The following is an 8,488-nucleotide window of genomic DNA, read 5'->3' as shown; positions in this document are numbered from 1 at the left end:
TCCTTATCAGTAGTGTGGGGCAGGACATCCCACACTTCTGTGCCTACCCTCCCCCCCAACTTCAGTGCTCAAAGTACACAGTGGGACTCAACCAACACTAACAAAAAATGCGAAGCCAGCAAGCTCATGCAGAGACTTGTCCGTGCTTTGTAGAAGAGGAGAAAGGGAAGGCAGAAGGGCCATCAGGGCCAGAAGTGAAAGAATGAGGACACATATCTCTGTGTAAGATATTTGTACAAATCGGCTAAATTATTCTTGCAGCTATTCTTCCAGAAAGGGACCTGGAGGCCTGCTCCCCTTTGCTCTCTATAACACAGATCACTACATGTAGCTGAGGATCTCCTCGACTACAACAGGAAGCCCTTCCTCACAGACTGGAGCCCAGTGGTTCCCAGGGCCATTGCTCATGGCATGCTCCTGAAAATATCTGTGGCTGCAGGAAGATGATGACTCCAGCTGAAGTCTGGATGGGTGATCATTTTTCCTCAAACTTAAAGTTGAGGCATTAATCCTGCTCACAATAGCGCCGAAGAAAGAAACTGCTATCGATTGACTGCCCATGTGGTGGTTCTTTGCATATATTACTGCTAATCCTCTGGCCAACCCTTGGCAAGGTAGGCTGATTCCAATTTTACGGAGGAGGAAACAATTTAGGAGAGGTTAAATAAGAGAGCAGAGGCTTAAACCCATGTCTGTGAGAATCCAAAGCTCTCCAAACCCTAATGCCTCTACTTCATTAAATTATTGACTCGAATATCTTAGCATATAAATGACACTAAAATTGGGGTAAATGTGTAAGAAATGGATAAAATATCAAGGATTTGTTGTGTCTTCACACATGTTTTAATATGTGGCAAATGTGTTAGATGTTGTAATTAATGTACTAGACAATGAACTAGGAGGATGCGCTTAACTCCACATTCAGGAAATGCTATTAATGGTGAGTCTGACACTGGCTGCTTAATCAAAAAGTTATTTTCTGCAAAGGTTTTTGCATGTGGGTTTGTCCAGCTTAGAGCCCTACATTGCCTTTGCTGAAAACACCTCACTAAACACCCCACTACCACCTCCAATTTCTTTCCAGTGAGGCAAAATTCCACAGGTGGTTGTGAGGCCTCTGGAGTGCAGACACCTTTCAGTTCTTATATTCTGTGTGTGTCTAAACCTTTTCAGAGGTGTTTTTCATGAGTGACATAACCAGTGAATGCCTAGCATTTCATACGTATTTTTCCCCACACTCTTTAATCAATGTGTCATATTTAATTAAACTGTTAATTGCAACTGCAAATTATGTTTGGTGAAAAGTCAATCCAATGGACTGTAGGTAAATAAGCTACTGAGCGAGGAGCTCACACTGGAGGACAGCCTGCTACCTGGGATGGCCATTCATATGAGTCTGGGGACCCAGTTATTCTGGGAGGCTGGTGGAATGGCATTGGCATGGAAAGCTTGCCTAGTGCTTTTGAGCTAGACACCTTCCCTTTACTTTAGATTTGGGGTAACCAGAGAGGCTGACAGATGTCCAACACCATGTCACAGAGCATTTAAGAGGAGCTGAGGGAACTGGAAGCCAGGGATCTTAAATGTCCATTCTGGAAGGATAAAAAGGAGCCTGCAAGGTCATCCCCCTCTCCAGGTGTTCACAATAGTCTAGTAAATCTCCGAGGACACGGACAGGAGAAATCCATAGACTAGTACACCATGATGTGGCACCAAGTTCTCTAAGTTCTGTCTGCTGTTAGAATTTAAAGTTTCATTAAGTATTGGGTAAACTGATTAAAAAGGATGCTGAAAAATTAAGAGACATTAAGGCAATTTTTTGGAAAAGACTTGAATGGATAAAATGCTAAGTTACTGTTGAGGTAGATATGGAGAAGATGACAGAAAGGATCTAAGAATCATGAAAATGCCATTCTGCCTGTCATAGGGAGTGACCGCACATGGGGTCACCTGGGTCATGTGGTTGAGACATCCTACTTTGTCTGGTGCACATTTTGCTATCTGGATTCTTTCTGCAGTCAACACAGCTTCTAGGATGCAGGGTGTCCAACACAGCTTCTAGGATGCAGGGTGTCCAACACAGCTTCTAGGATGCAGGATGTCCTCTCCTGCCATGGCACTTGAATTTCTACAGGATTATAATGCTGGAGAAAGGGGTGTGTGTGTGTGTGTGTGTGTGTGTATCTTTTCATTTTTAAAAGTATAATTAAAGAGAAATTTAAATATAAGCAATCTTATATTTCATAAATATTAGAAGGCTAATTTTAAAAAGATTAGAGGCTAATATTTACAAATAGTATAAACACGAGGGTTTTTTTTTTTTTCTGAGGCAGGGTCTAATTTAGTCAAGGCTGACACTGAACCCCATTTTGTTGTCCCATCCCTCCGAGTGCTGGCATTACAGGCATGGATTATTATGCTTCGCCTTTCCAAGGGTTTGAAGCTGGAAGTCATTGCCACAGAAGAGGACACAGAGGGAGAGAGAGGAAAAAATCATGTAACAAATAAAAAAGGTTAATCTATAAAATGAAAAGCTGCTGGGTAAAAGATACGGTATTAACTAAAATTAACCTAGAAATAAAATAATGAAAGAACTCAGGAGACAAGAGAAAAACAGAAACAAAAAAGCTTGGAAAGGAATAGAGGAAGAAAGGAATGGCAGTTGACAGGAGCAGCCAGGGAGACTGGCCAGGAGCTGGTGCCTGTCTTGGGCGGGAGTCCAGAGTACGATGCCTCTGCCCCCACCAGACCTTCCCCTTCACCTCTGCCATGCCATCCCTAGACCCTGAAGACTTAGCACATAAAAGCTTTGTTGCAGACTAGGCACTGCAGAGCTTCTGGGTGGGAGGTGTTTAGTGGGGTCAGGCTGTCCCCAAAGCCAGGAGTGAATAATGCTTAAGTAAGCACAAGCTAAATTCTAATCCCTACTCACTGCACAGTAGTGGGTAAAACTGGAGAACTTAAAGCACTTAGCTACATGACTTATGATAATACTTTGAACAACTGTGGGAATTGTAAGATACAACAAAGGGCTGGGTGTAGCTCAGCGACAGTCACTAGTCTACTACCTGGCACGTGGAGGGTGCTGGGGCAGATCCCCAGGACTGCCGGGGAGTCTCACAAAGGACCACTGAGACCCAACAAGTTTCCTAATCTGAGTTTCACACTCAAACTCCAGGTTCTCAGAACATATTGGGGCGGGGGAGGGGGGACGATGGAGAAACCAGAAATCCTACTTCAGTGAAAACGTCATTTATTTAGAGGAAAAGATTAGGTCTCGGTCCACACACTGGAGGGGTGACATTTAAAACTTGTAAATGCCAAAACACACACTTTTAAATTTTGAGCAAAAGTGTGTAAGGACACTGGGACATGGTGATCTTCCACATGACTTTTGTTATTATGGCTTAGATGTGAAAGGAAATAAAAATAAAATGCTTAAAGTTTTTTTGTGTGTGCGTTTCAGCCCCACTGCAAACTGGTTAAGCCAGTATTATTTTTTTTTATTGGTCAGGTGAGAACCAAAAATTGGATGCTCTGAATCAAACTCTTGATATTTCTTTCCCATTACAACTCTCTCCTGGTGAGCTTTTGATTAAGTTATAGCCAAAAGGGGTAAAGCAGCAACCAGTACCGGGAACATTACATTTGGCTTCCACTCAGTTAATGGACCCACTTCTGGGAACATTTCTTTTTTTCTTTTAGAGCTAAGTAGATTATCTTTATCAGGGTTTGTACTTCAGAAACAGCCTTCTTTAAACCCACGTCCTAAATTCATTTTCCTTACAGCTCTGAGGGTTCAAAGTAACAACGGCAAGCCTCTCTTGGCTGAAAGCAGAGAGCAAAGTCCACGCAAGTGTTAGGAACATTCCTGGAGATCCCAGTCAATCCAGAAGCGGCTCGTGTTGGTCAAACGCTGACTCTGGAGTCAGAGGACAGTCTGGCGAGGGCTCTGCCACTCATCAGCTGTGAGCCCTCAAGACCACGTGAAATAAGCACAGAGCACCGAGTGCAGAGCTCCCAGCGGCCTCTCACCTTCTAGAAGCAAGGTGCGGGCAGATTTATTCTTGTCGCAATGTGTAAAGAGTGAATGGGATAAAACCAGTTAGTCTATCTTTTAAAAATTAGACAGCAATTCTTTTCTTTCCTTTATTATGGTGTTAAAATGACTTACTGCACACTAGCATTATGTTTTGGTTTAAGAGCCATCTATTTATTAAGACTGATATTTCAGCAGAAACCCTCAATGAGTCTTTCATCTGATCAATACCTCCAGATCCATCATTAGTGCTTCTGTTGGTTTTATACAGTAGCTGTCAGCCTTTTAAAGAAACATCAAAAGACCTGTCTTTTTTGCCTAATAAAGTCAAACAAGGAAGCCATAGGGCTGGGTCTACCAAAATGCTTCTTGAAAAGCTGAGTTCTGGCGTGGGATTTCAAAACGCTTGTGAAATCGATCATTCGTCACTGGTCTCTTAGGCTCACAACACTAGTTTGCTTAAGGTTAACTATTCTTCTAAGTATTTCCACCGGATTTTTGTCTTACAGTTTCAATAAGCACGAAATAGAAAGATGTGCAGAAGATTCATGGAACAGAACTTGTTTTTCCCATAGCAGGTAAGGAAAGTGCTAAGTCCAACTGTACTGGGTTGCCTGTCTTAGTAGTTCTGACTTCACACAGTGCTCTGTCAGCCGAAGCCAGAATATGTAATAGCATTTCACAATATATTCAGAAAATCTTCACCGTGGCAAAAAAAATGAGCTTTAAAAACAAAATCAAACCCACTTGCCAAAACTCCTGAGAAATGGCCGACAGGAGAGGGAGACCCCTCAGAAGCCCGAAGAGATGGGGAGCTGTCTGCTGCCAATATTTGAAAAATTCTTAAGAGTGCAGTTGCTTGGCATAGTTATGTGTGTACTCAGAGCCTACGATTACTGTCCTTGGACATTTTGTTTCCCTGGACTTAAAAGCTCAGTGGCCACAGTGCCTTGAGATGAGCTTTGAGTGACCTTCAGTTCACACTAGTGCTACGTGATTGGCAGAAAGTTCCAAGTGCATGCTCATTGAAGATGTGATATCCTCCCTCCCTCCCTCCCTCCCTCCCTATTTTCCTGTTTTGGGGCTTTAGCTAACGCAACACATTTTTCTATTTTGGAGAACAGAACATACTCAAGTGCAAAGCATTCAAATGATGAAGATGGTCATGATTTATCTTAGAATCCACTACCTTTGGGCTCTTAAACCTTCCAGTCCGTCTATACTGCTATTTAAGGTCTCAGAAGCAACCAGTGGGAGGCATGTGATAGGAAGTCTCACCCCAAAACATACTGATTTTGTTATGCTGTGAAGCAATTCTCATCTATTTTCAACATGCCAGTAACTTTTCGTACCAACGTCTGAGATTTAATGCAGAAATCTGCTGGAAAAAGGCATATTGGGAACCCAGATCCGTGGGAACTGAGTCTTAGTTTTGAAACATGGTGGGGAGGACTGTCTTTAAAGAAAATTTCATTATCAAGAAAATAAGAGCTGCTTTCATTTTGGAAATCCAGCTAGCATGCAGCCTTCCAGGTTTTTCAACCTAGAAAGGTATAATAAAAATTTTTAAGTTAAAAAAATTCAACCCCTCCCATCCCACAAGAGCATGGGAACAGTTTTAAGCCCGAGGACCAAGCTTGAATTGAAGGAAATGAACATTTTCCTTTTTCTCATTGAAATACATAAAGAATCCACTACATTTGCAGGACAAGGGCACATGAAGTTTTCTTTTGCGACCTGGTAAGGAATTCGCCCATGCTTCTAGTCTTCTTGGTCTCAAGAACAGTGGTTGCTGTTTTTACTGGTTACAATACTATCTATAACAGCCTCAGAAGAATGTGAATGGGTTAGAACTGGCACTGTATCTAAATGACTTCCACACACACAACTGTTAACAGTTTACAGTTAGAAAATGTATAAGCACTTTTGCAAACAGAACACAACCAAACATTTTAAAAATAAAAGATCATTCTAGACTAATGTGTACCAAGACACATCTAAGATCAATTTGGACATAAGCATTCTTCTTGCTAACAGGGAGAGAAAATTGTGCCCAGGAAAAGGGGTAGCAATGCAACTTTATAAGCTCATAGTGGTGTCTGTAATTAAGAGAAATAACCAGGGATGTGGAAACTGCATATCCACGTGACATCTGGGCAGACGCAAAGACACTAGGCAAATAAGGAACACAGCAGCATTAAAAGACAGTTAGGGGCTGGGGAGATGGCTCTTTGGATACAGTGATTGCTCCCCAAGCACATGGACCTGAGTTTGGATCCCTAGCACCCACATGCAAAGCTGGACATAGTGTCATTCGCCTGTAACCCCCGTGCTGTGAGATGAGATGGGCAGATCCTGAGAACTCTGTAGCCAGGTGGTCTAGCCAAATGGTGAGATACAGGCTCAGTGAGAGACCTGTCTCAAAAATAAGATGGTATAGCAACTGAGGGAGGTGTTTTTAACTTAACCTCTGACCTCCACAATGTGCCCACATCAGCTGCACCTGCACACGACATAAAAGATGGTCAGCCGATGAGTAATTTCAAACTTAAAAATTACTCTGTGCTTATGAGGACTCTTCGATGGGACTGAAAGCAACACATACATATTCCTTTAAACTTGTTTTAAAAACAATTACTATTTTATTGCCAAAGATGAATGGGTTTCCAAATTGTATTATATAGGATAAAGACCCATCCAAAAGGACTTCTAGTAAAGAGACCATTGAGGACCTATGTACTTGTTCACATCATTCCACAGTTCTGAGCACTGACTCGGGAGAAAAATAAACGGGACTAACTAAATGGCCTTTGCTTTTCTTACTCAGTCTAAAAAGAATTTATTACCAAAGAAGCCTGATGTTGCGTAGCACGTGAGGGAAATTGGTATTACCTAACAACGTACAGGTTCAGGTGCTGGAAAAAAAAAAATCTAACAAGATTGAAATGGAAATGTTTAGTTATATAACACCCTCTTCCAGCAAATAGTTTAATAAACTGGAATTTTAGCAAAACAATCACATGAACCCTTTCTCAGAAGACTGTTAAATCTGGACAGTGGGTTTCATGGTGTCAGTCTCCAAATGGATGTTAACTCTATGTGAAAGTATGGCTCTTTTTTATCCTACCATTAGACATTAGTTAACATATTAAGGCTTATTGTGTCTTCTACCTTAAAATTATTGCTCTGTCCAAATTACATAGGCACAATCCAATGTGTCCACATAAAGTGATTTCTAACTTGGAAGCATTTGAGAGAGCGACTAAGCTTTACAAGAGCTTGACGTAAATGCTTATGACTAGAAACCATCAAGATCTACTTGTTGAGATTCAATTATATGATTTTTGCACTTGCAGTAAAATGTTTCCAGGATAACAGACACTATCATTCTGAGTGGCCTGTTCTTTGTAATCCTCAAACTGGGAAAGTGTTCTTCAGGAATTTCTCTTCCACATACTACCTTGAAATCAACTGAAGGGAAAAAATAAGGTGTTTTTAAAAAACTTTTTCTCTGTCCAAATTAATGGCAGAATTCCAACCCTTCATCTGTCTTATTTTATAGATTTTTTTTTTTAGTTTTTAGTTTGAGTGTAATGCGGTACTGTTTCCTACTGTAACTGTCTGCCAGATTTTGCATACAGATAGGTAAGAGAAAATGAGAATACAAAATGAACAGGCAACTTGATCACATTTTTCAGATGTCCACAGGCTATAAGCTGAAAGCTACCTAAGGCAAAGGTGGTGACTGGAAAGGTCACCTTGTTCAAATCTGCTGTGTATCAAAGTCTACTGTGTATCATACACAAAAGTGCACGTTAGCTACTTGAAAAAATTCACATTTATTTACTGTCAAACCGTGTTAAACTTTACACTGGATATTAGTGATGGGCTCATTATTAACAGGTTTACACAAAGGGATGGAAAGAAAAGCAGAATTTCGTTGAAATCATTTACATTTCATTAGAACTTTATCATAAAATAAATTAATTACTAAATATAGGCAGAAGGGATATGAAGAGTAATATTTCTGGTTTATTTTATTTTTTAAAAAAGAATAGGCACCTTTTGTTCACTAGAAAGTTTGTGAGAAGTGCTCAGTGCCCCCTTCGCCCACTGCTCCAGAACAGAGGGATGACCTCAGATCACCTCCAGATTGCCCATGTTTGTGCAAGGCGTGGCAGAACTGACTTCAAGGAGCTTTCTCCCCCTATAACACGCTCTTTTGGCAATAAGAAATTTAGGTGTAAGAAAAAGGACTAACTGGTCAGAGCGGAACACTGTATACAGTAGAAAGTAAGTGAAAATGGGTAGAACTTACCATGACAGATAGAAGAAAAAAACATTTCCTAACATATGTGCAACCAAGAGCTTTTCACAATTATTTTCTCCCAACGCCTTTAAAATTATTTTAATGACAATTATATCTCAGTTGGACACAAATGTATTTAT

This window comes from Nannospalax galili, unplaced genomic scaffold, assembly GCF_000622305.1.
Source record: "Nannospalax galili isolate Female #2095 unplaced genomic scaffold, S.galili_v1.0 scaffold9, whole genome shotgun sequence".
In the NCBI taxonomy this organism is placed as follows: Eukaryota; Metazoa; Chordata; class Mammalia; order Rodentia; family Spalacidae; genus Nannospalax; species Nannospalax galili.
The sequence above is the reverse complement of the archived record's forward strand: the minus strand, read 5'-3'. Positions refer to the sequence as shown.